Raw genomic sequence first — 26008 nt, 5'->3', positions numbered from 1 at the left:
GTGGATATGCATGCAGACCCCTTATTGCTTATGTGATCCACCGAGGGATTTCAAAATAAATTTGGAAATGTGATTATCAAAGGAGAGATGACGTAACACTTGGTTGCATGTACACATTTGTACCTGTTCATCGTGTTGGTGGCTACTACCTGTGTGGTACTGTGGGGATACTATGTTCTGTAAAGGTGGATGATTATGCTTTGGTTGGCTTATAGCTTTACAGCATGGGTTTGACAACAGGTATCTGTCTGTATGATACCCTTGTGGAGGATGTGTGTGTCATCTGGAGAATGCATTATAGGCCACAGTATGCATTACCAGACGTGGACGGGCATATCCCTACTGTGATTGCTTGTACCTAAGAGAGCTATATGCCAAACAGGAGTGGTCCCAGTAATGGGTGCAGGCGAATACCACTGGTTACTGGCATAGTATAGTACCTAAAGGATCCAAATGTTTCTGTGTGTCCTACATCTGTGTGTCAGTTGTCAAGACATCATCTAATGAATGGTTATGGTCAGGCTGTGAAGTTATGTATACTACCAGAATGCAAAACAATGACAGATAGTAACAGTATCACCCACAGCACAGTGTTAAACCATGTCATACACACATGTACAGTCAAGTTCCGAAATGTGTGTAGTACAATGCATACTGGCCACCAATAGAAACTATGGAGTGTTACTGTGTAATACAGAGCATGTCACCCTGCCCATGTGTCCACTATGCACGTACATGCAGACAGTGCACCTCCACCATGTTCACAAATGTACATCTGCAAATCTGTGCTACACACATCCCACACATACTGTCCACTCTCTAACACATGCTGCCAATACTGCACACATCAGCCAAGTGGCACATGGGTGGACAATACACTATTGGAACTAACCCTGGTGTAAACAATACTACATTGACAATCATAGCTTTAATGCATCATGCCTGCTCAGCTACACCTTCAAGCATATCATTACACTGTACTGCTGACAACATGCTAATATTGCTATACTGCTATAAAGTCACCCTGTGCATCAGCACCATGGTAGCCTGTTCCTGCATCAGTGTTACAGATGACAGGAGGTGGCACAGGTTTCATCATATGCACAGGGTGTGTTGTTGGTTTGCCAGAGGCCTACAGAGAGCCATACAATCGACATGTATGTGTGTGTGTGTGTGTGTGTGTGTGTGTGTGTGTGTGTGTGTGTGTGTGTGTGTATGTGTGTGTGTATGTGTGTGAGGGCCAAGAGTACTGCTATGGGCCAATGTTGATATAATGTGTGCAGGTATGTGTTAGCCCTAGGTGTCTGGTTTATGTGTGTGTGTGTCTGCATGCACACAGTTCCACCATGTGGCTGCCATATACGGAGATTTGTGGGACAGCCACAGACTGTACTTGCCAGGCTTTACAGATCACCGTCTCTGGCCACAGATACGGTACCTGTGCCTGGCAGGGATGCTACTGACACTATCAGGTACTAAGCCAGACTGGGTACTATCCCCAGAGGTAGATGGATGTACACTGGACCCAGGTCTCTGCTGGGACTATCCAGAGCCATGTGCACATGGTCTTCTAGGTTGGTCTATAGACAGCCCGCCCCCAACATTGCTGGGGCTGGTACTGGCACTACTGGAGCAGCTGTGACTTGAGGGATGTCTGCGGCAACTGCCAGCTGCTGATGTTTCTGGCATACGTCCATGTCGATGACTCAACCATCCTGCACTGTCCTGACACATGGACATGACATTGCGGAGGACATCTAATGTCTCACCCCAATGTCTATCAGTGACCTCAGTGTAATTACGGATGGCACCTGCTAGATCACGGATACTGTCAATTACAGTGGTGTTATGTGCCCTCTGTGACCTTAGTCCCTGTCTAGTGTACCATTCCATACATGCCTGTGCCTCCATGACAACCTGGAACATGTGTGAGGTATAAGACCTGTGGCACATCTGCCAGGGGCATGATGAGCAGCAGTGCTTCGACGAGAACCCCTGGACATCTGCCTATGTGGTACCCTTCCAGACATCTGGGTATGGCTGCTGTGTCAGGATGCATGTGCCATAGATACCACACTGTCCTGGCCAATGCCGACTGTATGCTGTCCCTCAGCTAAGGGCATTAGTGATGGATGTATTGGCAGTATGACTGTGTGCATGGATAGGGTGGACACTTGTGTACTGCCGATTGGTGGCCCAATGACAGACCCTGGCAAACATGCCTGTGCCTCAATACACTTATCATCATCATCACTATTTTGCTCAGTGACATCAGTTTCCCTGCTGCAGTGAATCAGCCCAAACTCAGCACCTGTGAGAGGAAGACAGGAAACACACTTTACGACCTGTACATGATGTCGGCACAAATGCACACATGAACACATGCACACATGCACACATGCACACATGCACACATGAACACATGCACACATGAACACATGAACACATGCACACATGCACACATGAACACGTGAAAACATGAACACATGCACACATGCACACATGCACACATGAACACATGCACACATGAACACATGAACACATGAACACATGCACACATTCACACATGAACACATGCACACATGCACACATGCACACATGAACACATGCACACATGCACACAAGCCACATGCACACATGTACACAAATACACTCCTCACTAAAGCAGACACACACACACATACACACACACACACACACACACACACACACACACACACCACCAGCAATTCAGCACATACTCAATAGCGGGTGATGGTGGGGTACAGTATCACAAGCCAAACAGTTATATCACATGTGTCAGCATGCAGGACGTGTGTTGCTCAACAGCATGCAATGCGAGTGTAGACAGCCCTTGCTAATAACAGTATATATGGCTTTGATGCATGTGTGTTGTTGTTCAGTGAGTGGCCTCACCCTGGAACGCAATGTGTACATGGTCACAACATTGCTGTGCAAGTATTAAATGCTCTGCAATGTCCTGTGCACCATCACTCACAGGTATACATACCATGGCTGGATGTGTATCTGTGTGTCACATAGATATCCATTCTGATTAGAGCTTCTGTGTCTTTAGCAGATAATTGTGGACACTGATTTAGCACATGCATGCTATGTATACACACAGGATGAGTGGTGCATGTATACCTGATGGAATACCATTGCTAAACATAGCCATTGCACAGTGGTTATGGTGAGTGTAGGACATATTGTGGATATGCCAGTGCCAGCCATGACATGGCATGCTACAACACAACTGCAACATTAAACATCACACATACACAATGTGTGTCATGTGACCTATATACTCAATAGCATTACAAGACATATATGTGTCACTTTGTACAAATGGTGATTGCTATGCACATTGTGTATAGGTGCATATGTTTGCACACACACAACATTGAGGTGCATAGCAATTAATGCTATGTGTAGTACTGTAGTCACTGTAATTGGATGGGGTGCAGTACCATGAGTCATCATCATGCAGCATCATGTGGTCACTCAAGGCTACTAATGTGTGCCAGACTGGCACATAACATGCTGTACCTGAACTGCAGTACCATGGCTACATTCACCATTTCACAGCCAATTGTTACATGGGATTGTAAGGTGCCCAATAGGGGGCATTGGCTAACATGAATGTGTTATGTGTTGAAGAGTGTCGCACAGCCACATGAGAGGCCTCTACCCCTCATGTATATTATGTGTGCTGTGTGGATGACATGTGGGATACTGGAGTGTGACCTTACAGCGGGTGTCTGAATATGCCATGTGTAGCATGTTAAAGTGTACTGCGTATGACATAGTTGTGTATATTGTGTGCATGTGTATCGACTCTGCCTATCCACTGTCCACTACAGTGTTGCCACAATTGTGTGGGATGCTCTGTGTATTGCATGTGTTTGAGGCAGCTACTCATGTTATTGGGATGTGCATAGTCTCACAGCAAACATGCACAGCATGCATTATACATAGGTGTGTTACGTGTACATGGCCTACACCTCACCTATGACATGCACATTTAATTAGCATTATTAAATGTAGAACATGCTCACCAGCATGGGCCTGCTACCTTGTTGTCACACCAGAGGGACCTACAAGGATATGAGACAGTTTGTCAATGGCAACAACTGTGGCATTGCTACTGTATGTTTGCAATCTTACAGTAGCACAATGGTTGACAGTCACAGGCCTACAGATTATATTCCTAATTATTAGTATTGCACAACACAAGGCACCACATCTTCTAACTACACAGTACACATCTCACATAAGCATGATCTACCAATAGAAGTAACAGTAATCTACAGCTATGCCATGTTACCTGCATGCTCCGTGTCAACTTGCTGGGTGGCTCTGGCCTCCATGATGAGACATGTTAGTTGTTGTTGTTGTTGTTGTTGGCCAGGAGCCACCTGGCTCAGGAGCAGCTCCTCCACTCTGGTGAGGGGGGGTGGATGGCTACCCCACCATCTGTGGCAAGCTGTTGTCTATGAATATCAGATGCACGCTGCCGGACGTGGCTAATTAAATCACTGCAGTGATGGCGTACCTGCTCATATCTCTGGTTATGCATGCCTATGTCATTTACATTACAGACAAGATCTTGCCACAGTGCAGTCTGCTCATGCTGGTCCTGGCTGGTTCTTGAGAACAGTAGGGCATAGTGCTGAACCAGGCTTGTTGTAATCTGCTCCTCCTCTGCTGGGCTATATGTGGGATTATGATGGTGGGCCATGACCCTGGAAGACAATGAAACAATATGTGTGAGCAAGGCATGTGGCACACTTAACATTCTAAAGTACAGATATCAATTAACTGCCATATATAGCAACCTATTGGCTGTCAGAGGATACACACTTTCAATACCACATATCAGTGCTCAACCCACAACTGCCTGACAGTGCCTGGCATACTCTATATATCAAACCATGTTTTGTACAGCAACAAAGATAAACCAGTATGTAAGACTATACAACAGTACATGGCACACTGTATGCGACATAATGCACCACCTAGCTACAGGAGGTATATATCAAGCTAATGCATGAAGAAATATGTAATCTATTGCAATGATTGTAAAGTCCAGTTACAGTATTACCAGTATACCACACTAGTCGTTGATGGCAAACCCCTGCCTAACATATATGCACATTTGTTAACATAGGTGGCATACTGCTGTACTAGACTATACATGTTGCTAGATACGCACTTATATCCTGTAACACACATATGACCAAGGCCATTGTACAGGCATACCCACACACACATCAGACATACATACCAGACATAAAGGTATGGCAACCCAGATGACCTTTACCTGTGTACCATACAGTACTGTGTGTCAGTAGTTACAAAACCTTATGCCTGAGGTATGTAATCTGTGAGAACTACAGGGAACACACAAAACAGTGGTTCCAAGAAATGTGGACATACACCATACTGTGCTGTTTAGGCATACAGCTTCAGGTAGTACTACAGTTCATACAGGAATTGGACTCACCAGCAGTAACACTAAATAAGCATACATGTACTGCTTTAGCCTACAATGGGACACAGCAGTCAATACCAAGAGACTACGTCAGACCATATGGCATACTGCTTTTTCTGCCTAGCAATAGCATACACATCATTTGCTGGGATCACAGCTAGGACACATAATACCACGACAGAAACAGTTTCCCACTAAGCTATCACACATATACAGAACTCTGACACATTCACCAACACATTCACCATAACACTCAGTCAACCTCACATAGCAATTATTGCAACAAGTACATGTGGGTGTGTATCGGTTCATAGGTAGGTAAAAGGCTATTGGCCCTAGGGCCTATAGAAGTCTAGCCATACGCTACCCTGGCCTTTGACACACAGATAATTTAATTTCACGTGGCCCTGTCAAGCAGAGCCACAGAGGTGATTCCCGGGGTGTATTTCCTATCTCCCATACAATCATCAGGATTATTTATGATGACTGCTAATTAGGAGCTTTGTTTGCTATTGATAGGTGGTTTGTTCCAGAGTATGGGATGTCTCTGAGATAGGAATCTATCCCTCCAGCATGTGCTGTTTATTGAGGTCACAAGGTTTAGGTCCCTAGAGCGTGTAGCTCATAGGGATTGTGATCTGTTTATGTGGAGCATGTCCAACAGCTCTAGGTTTGACATAGCTTTGTATGTTAGGCAGAGGTCACCTCTGGGTAGGCGGTATGTGACACAGTCTAGCTGTGATTTTGTGAGACGGTCTGCATAGGGCATCTGTTTGAGGCCGGTATTACTCTTTGTGAGGTATGTCTGTGTCCTTTCCAGTTGCTGTAGATGTCTTGTGAGGTACATACCACATGGGGCATTGTACTCTATAATGGGTTTTATGTGTGATGAGTAGAGGGGAACACTGACCTATATTTCCCTGGATGACACACCTTTTGTGATGACGTGTGCCACATAGACAGATTACATGACTAGTGTGGCACTGTGATTATCAAATGGGAGACTACTGTCCACCTGTGTCCCATGGTCTCTTATCACACCTTCAGTGTTAAGTATACTACCACCTATGTGGTAGTTAATGGGTACAGAGTTTTTGCAAGAAGGGATGCCAATGCAGTGTCAACATTGAGCTTGAGTCCATGGCTTTGTCAACAGGCATCTGTTGCAGTAAATATGACCCTGCCTCTCCCTCTCTCTCTCTCTCTCTCTCTATATATATATATATATATATATATATATATATATATATATATATATATATATGTATATATATATATATCTATATATATATATATATACATGTATATACACACACATACATATAATCATCCATTGGTGTACATATAGATATACATATAGGCACATATACAGTCCACCTTTCATGGTGGGAATATCAATTATGCGAAGGTTGTGAGGTATACAGTTATGTCATAATATTGTACAGTGTTGTGCAGAATGCATTGAATGTGTTCTCAGCCTATGTAGCTTTAGCAGGCCTCACTGGCTGCAACACTGCAAACCTGACAAATCATACCCACAGCGTTTAACTACCACATGTCATATACCAGCACTGTATGCTGTCTTGTTTGCCACACACTTCAACCTACATAGAAATATGCACATAACAACATTCAACAAAATATTTATGTCCACCCTTCACAAACAGTTGCAGTATGTCCCTTGCTCTATGCACATGTACAGATGCTAATATATCTGACACAGACAGATCTGTGTGTGCGTGTGTGCCATACACACACAAGGTCCACACTGTTGTAAGTTCGTGTACCTCACGGCTGACCTTTTGGGCCTTGCTGCAACATGAACAGGTGTCACATGTGACATATGAGCACTTATGCACTTTAAAATTTGACAAGTATTACTCATAAATCTAGTATACATATACAATATATTTTTTAGATTTTTCAGATTAACATCAAATATATACCTTATAGTTCAGTCCTCTCTTATTTTTACATAAAATTACTTACAAACATTTTTGTATTGATGCCAAAATAACTTATTTGGATGTAAGACAAGGTTTACAATAAGACTAGCATTTTATGCCTATTGTATATATATTATATGACGTTGAATTATTATTTTATCTACACATGGTTTTTTGGTAAGAGTGAAAGATATGTTTCGAAAGAAATGTTCACTTTACATCAAATGCTTCACAAGAGTTGTTTTGATTCTAATTTTAATTTTAGCATTTAAGTATTACAGCTTTTTAACCTATGCGGCGTAGTTCTAAATGAGTCTTTATGCTATTCATATGTAACAAATGCATATAAGAGTTGCTCTGGTTCTACTTTTTAGTATTTAAGCGTCACAGTCTTCCAATTTATGCAGCATAGTTTTAAATGAGTTTTTCTGCTATTCAAGTGAATGAATGATGTAATTGAATAATCATTTAATTGATTAATTAAGTTACACTGCTATGAGCTATATAAGATGTGGGTTATTACATTGTTTTAAACTTGTCTGAAGAAGCGTGCATTGGCAGCACGCGAAAGCGCTTACTTTTTTCCTCGGATTTTATGTAATAAAGCTGTTACATCGTTCGTGGTGGTGGTCTACTTGCTTCTTAGATTATTACTGGTTTTTTGTGGTCGACCAACTTTGAGGGAAAGGTGTGTCTTTTTCATCTTGGAACTGTTTTTCGCTACTGACACTTACTATTTCCCTACACGATGGATAATTCATCCGTAGAATTGGATTATCATCCTGACAGAACAATGTCCAATTCCAAGTGGGTTCATCTAACGGAACAGAAATCTAATCCACTTTTGAATATGGATTTATCTACATCACTTAATACAACAGAATCAGGTACTGTAAACTTACTCAATGATTTAAATCCCTTATACAAGGAATTGGAAAATGATTTATACAAATTATTTAGGCTGATATGGCAACGCCGTCATTTAGAGGCATGCCTTCATTATAAAGTAGTACCGAGGGGAATGAGAGTGCTTTGTATGCCCTCCTACGGCAATAACCACCCGGTACTTTTGAAGAATTGGCAAAAAATGAACATTGAACTTGGTTTCAAATATATTCAATTAATTATAGACTATTTTCAGCCTATAGAAAATGAATTATCAACTAAAACTGATTCGCTATATAAAGACTTAAGCAAGCGGTTTAAAGGGGAAATGTTTGTTAACAAAATTGATGGTCTCATCAATCAGATTGGTGCATATGGAGAGCGTTTGCAAGCAGTCAAACTACGCAAACTGCAAAGAGACGTACAAGATTTTACGAATGGCCAAGTCTTTGTGTGGCCACGGTATAACCAAAGAGAGGGACAACAACGAACCGAAAGGGTTGAAGGAAGAACAAGAAGATCGACCATTGAGAGGGAAGACTTTACCCCTTTAACTGTCTCTACGATATCCAGTGATGTCAATACGGCGGAAGCAACGTGTAGCCACAGATCCAATACGGATGATAGCACACCTCCACCCAACCAGCTAGCACTCCTAACTCAACATGGGCCTGGAGCGAGACCGAAGTTACAACAAACTAATCTGGATTCTTTTTTACCACTTCCCGTACGAGAAAGAAGAGAGTCGAGGGGAAGATCCACCAGCCATGGCAGACGGAAAAGAAGGATGTCAGGAGAACCGACGAGCAAGAGAGGGCGAGGAAAGGACTGAACGAACTGGTTTTTAATTTATCTGACAGAGTACTGACGGAGACAGACTATAAACTTTTGAATAAAGGACTGAGCTTCATACCGGCTCAAGTTAGTAATGTTTCTACTATATTAACTGAGCTGCGTTTATTTACTAGAAATATAGCTTTGGCACTTTTCTTTAAAGAAACTACTATAAATAATATGAATGTGAATGAGAGAGCTAATAGTTTTGAATGTTTCAAAAGAAAAAGTACTTTTTCACCTACGATACATCCCTGTATAGAATGTTTTCTTAAAGCATGCGAAAATGATTTGTACATACATTATGCAAACTATAAGAAAGGCACACTTTCATTATTTCACAACATCTCAAAAGAGGAAAGGGCAGCTATGAATAATCTAGCCAAAGATGAAACAGTGATAATTAGACCTGCAGACAAGGGAGGTGGGATCGTTGTACTAAATCAAGTTGATTATGTAATGTATATGGATACAATGTTAAAGGATGACCTCACATATAAGGAGATAGATAAGAAAACAATAGACAAATTAATATATGAAGTACATCATGACATATATGATATGATGATTACCAGACAAATAAGTTATGATTTCTATTTATTTTTGCTTATTGAACATCCACTAATACCATATATAAAAGGGCTACCCAAGATGCACAAGGGTATAACACCTCCACCCTTACGTCCCATAATAGTAGGCCATCAGTGGGTCACTGAAAATATTTCAATATTTATCGAGAAGAAACTGAAACCAATAGTAAATAATGTTAATACAATTTTAAAAGACTCATATCAATTAATTCAACATCTTAATGGTCTACAGAAACGAATTTCCGATAAACATCTATTAGTTACACTAGATGTGAAGAGCCTTTTCACGGCAATACCAAATACTTATGGTTTAGAAGCTATAAGATACATATTGAATAATTTTGGGGCATATAATAATAATGAACAGATTCTGTTAAATGCATTATTAGAGATAGTCCTCACGAAAAATGCCATGATGTTTAACAATTCCTATTATATACAACAGTGGGGGGTGGCCATGGGCACCCCCTGCTCTAACTCATACGCGAATTTAGTTGTATATAAATGGGAAACCACATGCCTTTTTCCACATCCTGCATTCTCTCAGGTATTGGCATATTTCAGATTTGTGGATGATGTACTATTTATCTGGGACGGAACACCAGAGGAACTCAAAGTATTTGTAGATGATCTAGAGAAAACTACAGATTTCCTCAGATTCTCAATGGAATATTCTTATTCTAATGTTAATTTTTTAGACCTCAACATTAGAAAGGAAAATCAAGGTAGATTAGTCACCTCACTTCATAGAAAAGAGTGCTGGAAAAATTCCTTATTAGAATATGATAGTATGCACCCAAGGTTTATTTTTTCTAATATTATAAAAGGACAATTCACTAGATTGAATAGGATTTGTCAAGATAGAATTGAATGTAATGCTGAATTCCATAAACTAGAATGTTTGCTTCTTGATAGAGGCTATAATGAAAAAAATATAGCGGTCATAAAAAGTAAATTTTTGAATGATGCTGACTATAAACCCAAAATGCTATTTCAATACAGAGATGGCACTAGACATCTAGATTATCAAGAATACAAATCAGTTAGATGTATTATTAGTTACACTAGTGACAATGAATATATCACTAACATTATCAGGAATAATTGGTCCATTTTAACTACCAATGAAGAAATAAAGAAACTAATAGGTAGCATAGCATCCTTCACATATAAGAATATGCAAAATCTAAAAAGGATTCTATGTAATGAAAAATCTTATAAAATGGATGGACAAGAAACCAATAGGGGCACTACTCCTTGTGGAGGATGTAGCTCATGTAAATGGATATCAACTGTTAATACATTTCAACATCCTGAATTATTGTATGAGTTTGATATCAATTGTTCAGCCAGCTGTGTTGACACTAATGTAATTTATCTAGCTACCTGTGTGTCATGCCCGGCTTTCTATGTGGGCATGACAACGAGAAGGTTAAGGGATAGAATACAGGAGCATTTATATGCTATAAGAAAAAAAGATGTAAAAAATGCCCTAGCCAAACACATTATTGAATTTCCAAATCATACATTTGTCTTCAGGGTACTACAAAAAAGAATACTTAACCCTAGAAGAGGAGATAATTTTAATGACCTAGAGAGTCTAGAGCTAGATTGGATTTTCAAGATGAGAGCGCAGAAACATCCAGGCCTTAATAGCTATGTCAGCATCAGGTCACATTTGAAGAAACGGAAATATCATTGACCGCTTTTTACATCTAGTTATATAAATATATGCTTTGTCTTTATATATGATTGTATAACCTAACACATATAGTTATTTAATGATTGTTCAGCCTTATTTTTCAGCTTTACTTGTTCATATCTGGTGAATTTATAAAGCATACATACATTCTCCTTAAGTAACGACATATATAATATGTTTTGAGATTATGTGGGTTACCACCCCCTTCCATTATATAATGTACTATTTCACCTGTCACCCAGGTCTTCCATAGGAAATAGAGCTCAGTACCTTATAATTAATATTTAGATTAATCAATATGAAGATTAATATTATGAATTATATGTATATAATAATTTGTCTTTTAGTTACGTTTTTTAATTCTTTTACATTTTAAATATTCTAGTACAGTTTTCTATCTGCAATATAACAAGACATAATTTTAAGGAATTGCAAATAACACAATGGAATTGTGAATACCTATTTATATGGTTCCAGATACAGTCGCACACATACATATATTTTAATGACATCGTGGTAAATATATGTTTTGTTGTTGCGTCTGGATATATTTATTTATTTATATACATATTTTTTATTTTTTATATTAACACTTATATATAGATAAGATTATTTATATATTATTTAGTTTATATATGTACAAATTTGATATTCATATATTCGCATTTTATTTATTTTGTTTATTTATTTATTTAGGAAATTAATATTTATTTCATATTCCGATATGAGCACTTATGCACTTTAAAATTTGACAAATATTACTCATAAATCTAGTATACATATACAATATATTTTTTAGATTTTTCAGATTAACATCAAATATATACCTTATAGTTCAGTCCTCTCTTATTTTTACATAAAATTACTTACAAACATTTTTGTATTGATGCCAAAATAACTTATTTGGATGTAAGACAAGGTTTACAATAAGACTAGCGTTTTATGCCTATTGTATATATATTATATGACGTTGAATTATTATTTTATCTACACATGGTTTTTTGGTAAGAGTGAAAGATATGTTTCGAAAGAAATGTTCACTTTACATCAAATGCTTCACAAGAGTTGTTTTGATTCTAATTTTAATTTTAGCATTTAAGTATTACAGCTTTTTAACCTATGCGGCGTAGTTCTAAATGAGTCTTTATGCTATTCATATGTAACAAATGCATATAAGAGTTGCTCTGGTTCTACTTTTTAGTATTTAAGCGTCACAGTCTTCCAATTTATGCAGCATAATTTTAAATGAGTTTTTCTGCTATTCAAGTGAATGAATGATGTAATTGAATAATCATTTAATTGATTAATTAAGTTACACTGCTATGAGCTATATAAGATGTGGGTTATTACATTGTTTTAAACTTGTCTGAAGAAGCGTGCATTGGCAGCACGCGAAAGCGCTTACTTTTTTCCTCGGATTTTATGTAATAAAGCTGTTACATCGTTCGTGGTGGTGGTCTACTTGCTTCTTGGATTAAAATATTTATGTCCACCCTTCACAAACAGTTGCAGTATGTCCCTTGCTCTATGCACATGTACAGATGCTAATATATCTGACACAGACAGATCTGTGTGTGCGTGTGTGCCATACACACACAAGGTCCACACTGTTGTAAGTTGGTGTACCTCACGGCTGACCTTTTGGGCCTTGCTGCAACATGAACAGGTGTCACATGTGAGCACACAGTAATATTAGAGGGTGTATATATAGCTGCAAATGCTAGATTAGCATACTAGCCTGGTACAGCTGTTGCCAATGCTAAGCTACATGTTAATATGACTATCATGCATTTGTTACTCTGTCACATCCATGTTTATATAACTGTATGCGCTAATCCCCCAAACAGACATTGTACACACTACTGCACAGAACACAGATAACATGGATCAGATGTTTGACATTTGATGCTGAACAAAATATGTCACAGTCATATCCCACTGCACACAGCTACACACTGATTTCTCCATGGCAGTAGTTATGCAAGGCATCTGTGCATAGATACGTACTGCTGCCACATATGAATGATTCAAACTATGTAGAGTACTCTTCAAAAACATCTACTACATGCCAGTAAATACATATCTGTTACATACCATTCCTTTGTATATGTTTCTACTTGTCAGTTCCGTGCGTTTTGTAATTTTTTTTATATCTTATTTTTTTTTCAATAAATTTTTTTTCAATATTTTTTTTCATTATTTTTTTTTTATATATTTTTTTTCAATATATTATTTTTTTAATATTTTTTATATCTTTTTTTCTGTTGCTGTTGTCTATGTGTATGTGTGTCTCTCTCTCTCTCTCTCTCTCTCTCTCTCTCTCTCTCTCTCATTATCTCTCTCTGTCTCTCTCTCTCTCTGTACCTGCAATGAAATGATTGCATGTGTGGACAGCAAGTACAGCCTGCTTTTATAGGTATCTGCACATGTGCATGTGATGGCCTCTGCACCAATTGGTGGACACCATTTGGCAATTGCATGCAGCCTGCTGTGTGGTACTTGCAGTACTCACTGTCATAGCAACCCAATGCTATAAATTGCTAAGTCAGGTAGGCATAGCCCTTTCAGCTTTCCAAAGTGGGGACCATGCTTGTTTGCTGTGCACACCGTTGTGTAAGTCAGAAGGTTGGTATACTTCTTATATCTGATGCTAGGGGTGTAGCCAGTGATTTGAATGGTGTACTCAGACCTGAATGTTGCCACTTCCAGTACACAGTTGTCAGTGTAGAATTGTACTCACACCTACAAATGCTAACACAAGATACATGGGAGTATGTAGTTTCTTATCTACTTATACAATTAGCTGCCATACATACGTAGTTATTGAGATGTTTTCATTTGGCACATGAACTGTTTGTGATCTGCTATACTGTGAATCTTAATGTACTCACTTCTGCACAGTTTGTGCTTTTTTTGGTTGACATTAGCACAGGATGCTCATGAAAACTGGACAATTCCAGTACTGAGTATGCCTACCTACATCCTTGCTGGACCTGGAATACACAGGTATTTTGTACATTTGGGTGGGGATTGTCCTGCTATGATACTGGGTGGGGGTTGTAAAGTGCTGCTGTAACATTATTTACTGCTAGAATGGCTGGTTCTGTTATCAGAGTCATGTAATGCAATTTCACAACAACTGCTGGTAAAATTCCACAGAACAGGTTTTGTGTTATGGCATTCCTATCTTTCCTTTACATTCACTCATTCTGATGCATGATATATATATATATTTCAGAAAAAAACTGCTGTATATCTACTGTGGCTTAGTGGTACTTCATGCAGTCTAGTGTGTCTAAGGTCCGGGGTTCGAGACTGACAGTGGTGTTTTATTTTGCTGCTGAGCAGAACAAGGGCCCTCACATGCAGGGTGACTAAGGCACTTTTAAGCAGTTGTAAGCGGGTTTGCATGATGCTTAGCAATACTTAGCTAAGCGCACACAAGCGCACACTCGCGCAAACCTGCTAACGACTGCTTAAAAGTGCTTACTCCCGCTAACCCCCGCGCTCATTTCTTTGAAAGAAAAGAAAATGGGGAGATAGGAAATTGGGGAAAAAGGGCCACAAAAAGGGAAATATAGTAGGGAAAACAGCTAGGGATGTGCAGGACGGGTGTAGGGAAGGTCCATAGCTGCCCATTTCTTTAACAGCAACAGCTGTACATATACTGGAAATTTGGAGGGAAATTTGAAACCTTCCACCCCTGAGAGGGGGGTGAGGACAACAAAGTATGTTGTACTGCCAATTAAATTTCAGTTTATGTGTCCAGCGGACATGTGTGCAAAATGGGTAGCTATGTATGGGGCGTAATTTTTTTGTGGGAGCAGATTGCCCTTTTTTTTTTTTCAGGTCAGAGTGGAATGTGGGGTAGGGGAAGTAGGCATATTTGTGGAGATAGGTTGGGGAGGTAAACAGACAAGACAAACAAGACACATACAGGGGCGGAATATGACATGGGGTGGGTGAACACCATTGACTGGGAAGGATGTTTGGAAATCGCAAGCTCATGAGCCCACAGATGGCAACAGTGGAACTGAGATCCCCACCCATGGGCAGTCACCACTGCACCTTCACAGCCCAGAGGGTGGCTGTGCTGGGGGCTGCATAGAAGGGGCAGGCTCACCTGTGAGTCACACCACTTGTGCCTCAAGCTGGCATAGAGGATCAGCGTCTGAACGCTGGATCTCCCTACGCACCACATCCCGAACTGTTCGGAGGGTGATAGGTGGCCCTCCTCTGGCCATGCTTGCACAGGGGGATGAGCCCCATCCCCTGCAGCACTTCCACCTGAAGGTGGCACAGGGCCAATGGAGGAGGACGTCTCGGGCTAGGCGCCAGACCTGCTGGTGCCAGGTGCCATCTCCAACTGAGGTGGGACAGGTGGGTCCGCTGAGACCGGCCTTCCCATACGTTCTATGTTTAGGAGGATTTAATGAAAATATGGGTTGGTAACAGCCAACAGCATTCCAAATTATTTGTAACAGCATGCAGTAATATTCCCATTAACCCAATACACCAGAGTTCCAACAGTTGAACAGCAAGCATAACACATGCATATATAGAACAACAGTGGACATTCCAACAGCATGCAGGATTGATTGGTGGCAACAGGCCACCAAGATTGTGGTGTTTGAACAGTGCACATGCATCAAAGTAAATGCAAATATTTATAAACCAATAGGACATATGTCCCAACAAATGTTTTGAGCTTAGACATACCCATTGAGGTGTGGAATTGCATTCTTTATGCACATACAGTAGGGTGTAAAAAGATACCTCCATTAACAACTTATATGTACTTATAGTTTACACTACATTCCTATTGACTGCAGGTATATATCCTCTTCATAGGCAAAGTCCATTAAGTTGTGAAATGGGTTTTGCTAGTTCCTTATATACCTGACCTGTATATGACATACAAACTGTCCAGGATGCAGATGTTACTGCTACGTATTTATATATTTTATTTATATATCTACATATATGGATGTGTTCGGGTGACATTATCAGTTATATTTTTACAGCCCCTTACATTTCTAACAGCACACTGACATTTCTGGGGAACACATTAACAAGCTACCCGTGTGCCAGATTTACCTATACATACCAGCCATTAACCAACAGTTGAGGACTGTATATATGCTTCACAGCTACTGGCACTCCCTTCATCCACTTTATATGGGCCTGCCCAAGTGTGGGTTGACAGCGCTTAATACAACAGTACTATTTATATAATGCAAGAGTACAAAACATTTTGAACTAAGTGACATGGACAAACTCCAGGAATTATACCTTTATTAATTACATTACACACTTTTCTAGAGGCTCTCTCATTTATTTGATATTACAGTGCATGCAGAAGACTTATTTAAGATGTATTATACCTTTATTTATGGATTACAACACTCTTTTTTAGGCTCTCTCACTTAGTTTATGTAACAATGCATGCAGAGAAATTATTCAGGACTTATTATACCATTATTAATGGGTTGCGACACTCTTTTTCAGGCTCTCTCACTTATTTTATATAACAGTACATGCAGAGAAATTATTCAGGACTTATTATACCTTTATTATTGGGCTACAACACTTTTTTCAGGCTCTCTCACTTATTGTATATAACAGTACATGCAAAATAATTACTAACCTACCTGGTGGTGCAGCCTTAGCAGCCTATCTGCATAGGCTTGCTGATTTGCAGCATGGACACCTGCAGCTGTGAAGTAAATGAAGTGATATTGAGACATATACCTATCCATAATATCGAGTACAATAGCAATTCTTACATACTCCATTCCATGGCTACCTACTCAGTAGTGGGGCATTGTGCATCCCATGGGCCTCCTGTATCCACTGGTTCAGTTGGTCCTGCTTGCATCTCTTCAGGTCTGCGTAGTGGTGTCTGACCTGCTCACCAGTCTGAGGGACTCCTGTGGCACTGGTGAGATCATGTGTGAGATGGTTCCAGGCTTCCACTTTGTATTCAGTGCCCTGGAACTGGCCCTGCAGGAGTCTGACATCATGATTATGGACAAGGAGCCAAACCATCACTTTTGACTCCTCAATGTCCCACTGTTACGCTCGAAAGTGAGAGCCCTCTCTGACACCAGCCATGCTGCCTGCAGATGGGAGCTACAACCAGTTATGGCAAGTATTCCCACCTATGGAGCTTAAATATGTCTCATTGGCCAGATTTGGAAATTCTCAGCTGAGTGCACACCTGCTTAGCACTGAGTAAACTCTGATTAATATGTATATGTATTGTATGTTGAGAGTGCATGAACAGCAAAAGCTGTCATGGCTTAGTGGTTCAGTACTGTGATTATTGTGCACAGTATCCCGGGTTTGAGGCCTGTCATTGCTTTTTATTTTACTACTGGCCTGACCAGCTAGGAGGCGTGGCTGTGTTTAGCCGACTTTGCTCAACTTTGCCCAACATTGCTCTACATTGCCCGACGTTGCACAATGCACTAGTTAGCGTGGTGCGCAGCTTCGCGCTCACATGTTTTGTTTGCGCTAGTTGGCGCGATGAGCATCAAGGCGCAAAGCCATTGCACTAGTTAAAGCAGTGCTAAGCTATGGGCAATTATTCTTAAATGTGCTTAATACTGGTAAACGTTGCTTAGCAGTGCTTCACATTGCTTAAGATATGTTACTTATGCATTCATCAGTATGCATGACCATTTCACCTTCTTATATATATATATATATATATATATATATATATATATATATATATATATATATATATAAAATATCGTTCACTACTACATAGGCCATTTCATTGCATTTTACTAAAATTTAAAAGGTAAATGTCAGGAATTATTTTTATGCACAGATTTCCTACAGAAAATAGAAAGGGGAGTGGTGGGGCTCGAACCAGGGATGCCTCCTCTTTGTGCAAAGGCTCTACCACTATGCTATTGCTATTTGGCTTCATTTGCATATAAGTAGTTTATTACCCTCTTTGATGTCTAAACTGCTAACTGTAGCTAAGCAATGGGCAAACCCACGCACACACGCGCAAATACGGGCAGCTATATCGGGAATAATAAAAAAAAAGTTTCACATTTTATTATATTTGTACAGGGGTTTAGAATGTGGGGGAGTGTAGTGTTGGGGATATACACATTTGAGTGGACTCGCTCATGTCTGGTGACATTTGCAGATTTAGGCACTTGCAGGGGCGTGGATATTTGGACTGCTCAGCAGTATGACACACCCCCTGCACTCGTGCACGCTCCGTGTTAGCCTTAGAGTTGAGTCAGTGCACCCTCATGAATATGCATGCCGTGCTGACATCATACTCTTAGGCTGCAGTTTCTGTGTAAGACTTATTTAGTCTTACATGGAGGATTACTGAATCCCGGCCAATATTTGAGGCAAAGATGCATCAGTAAGATATAACTGCAAAAGCACCTGCAAGAGTCACTAGACTACAATGAATTAAGATGCAAACATGCATCTCTCAAGCTTTTCAACATTTTTCTGCTCTACAAGTCTTCTTTTTGACATAGCCTTTTCTAATAAGATATCAGTCTGTTAAACAGAAATGTGCAAACATTTTGTGACAGACATTATATAGTCTTCCAAATAGGTTAGTACAGATGGCACCTTAAAAAAACTGTATATAAATGTACATTTGTTATATTTATGGCCAAGTATTTCTCAGAGGGATCATCCAAAATCATTTACTAGTAAATGTCACTCTTATTGAGTTTTGAAAAATTCTGACTCCCTACTAGGAATGTATAAACGCATTTCACTTAAACTGTGGCATACCTATCTAACAAGGATATTTTATTAGCAGTTACATTCTGATAGATAATGTATAGAGCAGATACAAACATCTCTGATTCTATTTGTTTTACAGGAAATATGAATGTTTATTTTTGACTGCCTCTTTTACCTTACCATATGTGCACAAATAATTGATTTGAGTGTGACAATTAAACAATAACCCATGTCTGGATGTGGATAATGCTGTATTTATCCACAGCTGGTGTGGGCTTCGTCACGAGGGTGAAGGGGGGTAGCGATGGGGTTATTGCTATTATACAGTGACATTATTTAAGGAAAAAAAACTTACTTTTCTTAAATAACATCTTTATATAATGATTCCATGATGCCCTTCTGCAGTTTTCTGCTATCCTGGGGCTTTTTCTGATGTACTGCGCATGTGTATTGGACTTGTGTTCCCACTCTTACGCAGTACATCAGAGCTGTGCAGAAGAAGCAACGGAGAAAGGAAGATCTCCGTTGCTTTTTTTTTTTTTAAATTCAAAATAAAAAAAAAAGTAAGTAAAAGAAATCGGGAGACATTTTACTTTCAGGAGAGCTAGGACAGACAAAATAAAAGGATACCCAGGTATGTTTCTTTAATTTTGCAGAACCTGCCTGATTATCCTTTTATTTTTGTCTGTGCCATCTCCCTCATTTGCTTTAAGCCTCCCATTTTCTTTTTTTATTAAAAAAAAAAAAGAAAAGTAAAAAAATTACGAGACATACTAACAGGAAAAGGTTGGTATAGTCTCCGATTTACAACAGACACACTGGTTGGGCTGGCCAATCAGTGTGCTCATTTTTTAATATTAATTGCCAGTCATTGTATAATTATATATTTAGCATCTGCTACAACATGAAAGTTGTCTGTGGTCTATTTTAGCATACTAAGTTCTTATGAAACACTGCATCATGACTACTTAGCAATTCGTTATATAGGCTTAGTTGAAGAATGCATTTTTTTTAATGGTTCCTAGTTAAACTAAACTTAAGAAAAAAGAAAGGATTAAACAATTCACCAAGTTATCTCCGGTTCCACCAATAAGCGCTGTAAACTCCAGTAACCACAACGATGTAACTCTGCCAAAACGGTTTAATTAATCCACATAACGCCAACAAAACAACATGATAGCACAGACTAAAACGACATCACAGTGCTGTAGTGGTACGTGAATAGAATTATTCAAGTATGAGGCATTGACATGACAAAACAATATAAACGTGACACCGATATAACAAACAGAAAAAAAGACGCCAAGGAAAGGCAAAAGTTTAGCGCTTTCAACCAGGTTAACTGGTCTTCTTCAGAACTAATACAGAATGCATACCATTCAGTTTAAATAAATTAATTGGCGCCAAAAAGTATTTTCTCCTTAAAGGTGCAGTGTTGCAAATGAAGTCCGTTACTAAGTTACACAAATATAAAACAACCTATTTCATCCTACATAATAATTTTAACAAACCATTCTGACCTATATGATGTAAATAAACAGTATTAATAAAATATTTGCCTAATATTACTGAAAACCAAAATCTGCGAGATAAATGAGAAAAAAATAATAAGAAAAAACTTTCGCAGTCCATAAATTGTAGATGGCAACCATGCACAGTTCCTAAATACATGCAACTCAATAAGTACATATAATAGCTGGTTGTAGATTCTGCGATTAAATAACGCTATTTAATAACTAATCAGTATAATGTACTAAGGTATATCCAGAAACTCATCCCTGTTCTATACAAATCATAACTCTTAAAGAAGTATATGAGTATAAGTTGACTGTTAAATATTCTATGTTGAGAATGGGATTAATAGGGTTAAAAACTAGGTCTCATATATACAAGTGTATAAGATATGTGAACATCTTGAATAATTAATTAATTAATTAATATACCCTCTACTCAACTAGCATACATGTAAATAGTATAATACAAAATATATGTTGTATGAATCTGTATGAAGTGAGGTAAAAGACATCTAAAAACTAGTTTAAAAAGTGATACAAAATATGGAAAAATAATAATAATATTAAGTTTAATGATGATTACATAAGTATTATTGCCTACTAGATAATTAGTAATTTCATAGATATATTAAAACAGCATATTTGTATAAAATTAGTATAAAATTTGTGTGAAAGTTGATTTGAGAAGGAGACATATGTATTATAAAATATTATCAACTAATGTACTGGGAATATGATTCCAACCATTATTTCTTGATGGGTGATAAACGCAACATACAATACACATCCATATACAATGTCTAATAATACAGCGTTTTATCTAAAATAATAAAGATTTGATAGAAATACTGTCGTTTAACCCTGGTGGGCTGGTGGCATCCAGAAAAAATTGCCACCATGATTCCCTAAATGCCAGTAATCCCCTGAAATCACCTCCCCTAGGATCGTTAAGGACAACCTTTAAAATTGCAAATTTGAATATATGTTGCTCTCCTGATGACTCAACATGTCTGTACAGTGCGTTGGTTGTATCCCTGGTCTTGATACTATATATATGATTGTAAATACGTTTTTTCAGACTGCGTTCTGTTCTGCCAACATAAAATGCCGTACAGACTACACACTTGGCTAAATAGATAACTTGTTTCGTATTACAATTACCCTCCTTACAAACAATTAAACTTTTATGTCCATTATGTAATAAAATTTTGTCGTCACAACACATATATTTGCAATAATTGCAGAATCCACATTTTCTGCTAACAATGTTCTTAAATGCTTTCATATTTTCAACTTTATGATATTCCAATAGTTTTTTCAAATTTTGTCCCATTCTGTATACAAATTTCGGTTTGGTACCCAGGACTTTAACCAAACTCTGATCACTACTGATCAAATGACAAAATTTGTAAATAATTTTCTTGATATTATCAGCCCCGATATTAAAAGGCACTATACATGCTCTATGAAATAGGGGACTCACCCCATCATTATTCAGGATAGGATTGTTTTGAATATCACCCGAACCTAATAAAGGTTTATATTTTGTGCCCCAATGATCAACTATGTAAGACACAACATTGTCCATCATGTGTGTGGGATACCCTCTTTGGGTAAAACATTCCTTGATTTGTAAAAGCTCTTTTTGCATATCATCAAACTCTGATACCATTCTAGCTGCTCGAATGCATTGACCTTTAAAAACATTATATTTAACATTTGGAGGATGACAACTAGTAAAGTCTAGATAATTATTGGAAAATGTGGATTTCCTGTATATTTTAGAACTCACTTTCCCTTCATCATGTGTTATGTAAGTGTCGAGATATGGCAAGCCCTTTGTGTCAATAGAATGTGTGAATTTTAAATAATCACTACTATTATTAATAAACTCAATAAATTCTAATAATTCTTCTTCACTTCCTTGCCATAAAATATAAATGTCATCCAGGAACCTTGAATAATATTTGACATTTGTATAGTGTTTACACTTAAATAACACATTGTCCTCCCAATTTAACATAACTAGATTGGCATAAATGGGGGCACATGCTGCCCCCATTGCTACACCTCTAGTTTGTCTAAAGAGCTCACCTTCAAAATAAATGAAGTTGTTTTCTAAAACCAAAGACATCATTTCAGATATCAAACATATAGTATCCCATTCTAAGTCAGTGTGTCTCGTCAAACTGTTAGTAAATGCTTCCAATCCTTCCACTTTGGGGATGCATGAAAACAGGTCTTTCACATCTATTGTGACTACAAATGTAGGGCTACCATTCCCAGTATAATGAACTGGATACTTCAAAAGAAAACACCAAGAGTCCTTAACCATGTGCGGTATAAAGGTATAAACGTTTTTCAGTATTGTATCAATAAATTTCCCCATTTTAAAAGTTTTAGAATTGCTACCCGATACGATGGGTCTCAGTGGGGGGTCTTTTGTATCTTTATACATATCTTTAAACTAAACTTAGGCAGCATCTACTAGGCAAACTGTTTCATGTATTAGTAACTATCAAAAGTAATATATCATTGTGTTCTTAAAAGCAGCTTTGACAACAGAGGCTCACAATATTGTAAGCATTCTCCTGAGTAAGTTTTCAATAGTTACCATTTGATTTGGTAATTGATGCTACCCACTTTTCTAATTTAATGACTCTATTAAGAAGTATCATTGTCAGTTTTCACAGGCTCCCCTTTCACTGTAACTTCTTCAATAAATAGCTTAACTTTTTTTCTAGTCATATTCGGTATATTCTGTAAATTAAATTCCTGATCAGCACTTACTGGGTTTGCTTCAACATAAATATTAGCTGAGCTATAAATACTAAACTTCTTTTTAGTTCTTTGAACATTTGATTTTTTATAATGCTTCATTTTCAGATATTAAAGGGTCTTAACATGTTCTGAATCCTAGCACCATTATGACATTTTTCTTGCTTATGTTTACAGCCAGAACTGTTTATTGTTTCCCAGAGCACCATAACACATATTAGTCTTGCAGTATGCACACAAAACCGCAATGATTTCTGCTCTTTTGCAACTTAAAATATCACTTTAGTCTACTTTACTTGGAAAATCTTCTGCATTTTTGCATGTAACTTCTATTATTTAAGCAATTTTGAAAGGTCAAACTAACGTCAGACTACAGCTTTTTTTTTCTGGCATAAGTATTCATGACACCCACTATTAATATTTTCTACAATATTTCTTCATCACTGCAGTCCTAGACTATATTTCTCAAATAAATAGCAGATTCAGGAACATTTTTATATGAGACTTAAAATGCAAACATTAAACAATTTCATTAGGATTAGAGTTAAAATTATTTTAATGTGTTTACCATTTATCTGTTGTTTTGTTTGTTATAACACTTCATTGATTTCTCCTATCCCATATAATTTATTATTAAGCTGTAGGGGTTAGGTGAAAGCAGCTAAGATTACATACCGTCAGTCTTCATTTTACCATCATTAGTAAGAAGAAATGGTTCCTGCATTTGCCAGTAGGTTTGCCACCCCCTCTGTTTTTTTTTTTCCGTCCGGACTATCCGGAAATCAAACTGATTCTCCAGTAGTCTGGAAAACACTGTACAAACTTTGGTATTATGTTTCAAAAATGAAACAGACTATAGAGTTTGCAAATCAGCTGATTTACTATGCTTTTTTACAGAAAAGCATAGTAAATCAGCCAAAAGCAGGCAGCAGAAAAGGAAAAAGAGGGTGTTCCCCACCAAGTGATTCCATCGTGATGTCACAAAATGGGCAGACAGTGGGTGAGAGAGGGGGTGGGATGGGTGGGGTTACTGGTGACATGAGGGGTGTGGCATTACTCCGGTTTTAGCCACGGCGAAAGATGGCAACCCTGTTTGTCAGTATCCCTCAATTCCTGCTTTTTTACATCATAAAAAGGACAGCATATGTAAAAACTTTGCTTTTTGATAATGCCATTGATTACTTTAGCAAAACTTTTTTGAACCTTCTTAACAATCTAGCTCTACTAAAAAAAAAAGAGTTAAAGCTTCAACTTCCCCTTGGTTAACTAAAAAAAAAAACAGACAAATCATCCACCTAAGAGATAAGAAGTGGAAACTATACCAAAAAAAAAATAAATTACCCTCTGTCCTAACTGAAGTTAAACAACTCTGTAACACTGTAAAAAAGTTAATAAACAGGAGACGCAAATCATACTATAGCAAGCTTCAGTCTGAATACTTACCCAACCCTAGAAAATTCTGGAACTCTATCTCCTCCCTCCTCTACCCTGGCAGCAAAGATAACCCATCCCCAATAAATTATACTGATCAAGAAACAGTCTCTCTTTTCAATACCTTCTTCATTGAATCCATAGTTAAACTTACTACCAGCTTCTCTTACTACTCTCCACCCCCCCAGCCAATCCCTGTACATTGCCCCCCAATCTGTCTGCCCCTATCTCTAATTTTAACCTCTCTCCTGTTTCTACAAACAAAATAAAAAAACTCCTCCGTAAAATTAAAACATGCTCCTCTGCCCCAGAAACTTACCCAAATCTTTCCTCAAGTTGTCTGCAGGCAGAATTACCTATCCCATATCCATCACAATAAATAGATCCATCCAAGAATCATATGTCCCCTTACTCTGGAGACATGCTTTCATCATCCCACTCCATAAAGAAGGCAAAAGCAATGATACTTCTAATTTTAGACCCATTGCCATTCTTTCCCCACTATCAAAAATCATGGAGAAATGTATTCAACCCCAAATGATGTCCTACCTGACCCAAAATAACCTACTAACCCCAACATAACATGGTTTCTGTCCCAGGCATAGTGCCACCACTGCCCTCATCTAATTTTTAGACTCTATTAACCTTGCACATGACTCTGGCACAATTGTTTCTACTCTGTTCCTTGACTTGTCCAAAGCCTTTGATACTGTTTCCCACCTCTTACTCTTATCCCAACTCTACTCCCTCAGTGTCCCCTCCCACTATTGCCTGGTTCACAAGCCACCTCTCCAAAAGACAACAAGCTGTTAAATAGAAAAACTCAATCTCTACTTTTCTACATACCCTTACTAGTGTTCCTTAGGGTTCTGTCCTTGGCCACCTCCTCTTTAACATTTTCATTAATAAGTTACACCAGTCAATCTCTGATACCACACCTATCCAATATGCTGACGACTCGACTATCATTTGTTCAGCAGAAAACTCTTCTGACCTTCTTCTCAAATCTCAGTTAGCCTTCTCTAATACTGAATCATGGATGCATAGTAACCTCCTGGCCTTAAACACCACTAAAACTAAGCTAATGATCTTCTCCCCGT

This window comes from Protopterus annectens, chromosome 3.part0 (genome assembly GCF_019279795.1).
Source record: "Protopterus annectens isolate FY-2018-M chromosome 3.part0, PAN1.0, whole genome shotgun sequence".
Taxonomy (NCBI): Eukaryota; Metazoa; Chordata; order Ceratodontiformes; family Protopteridae; genus Protopterus; species Protopterus annectens.
This window is presented reverse-complemented; position numbering follows the sequence as displayed.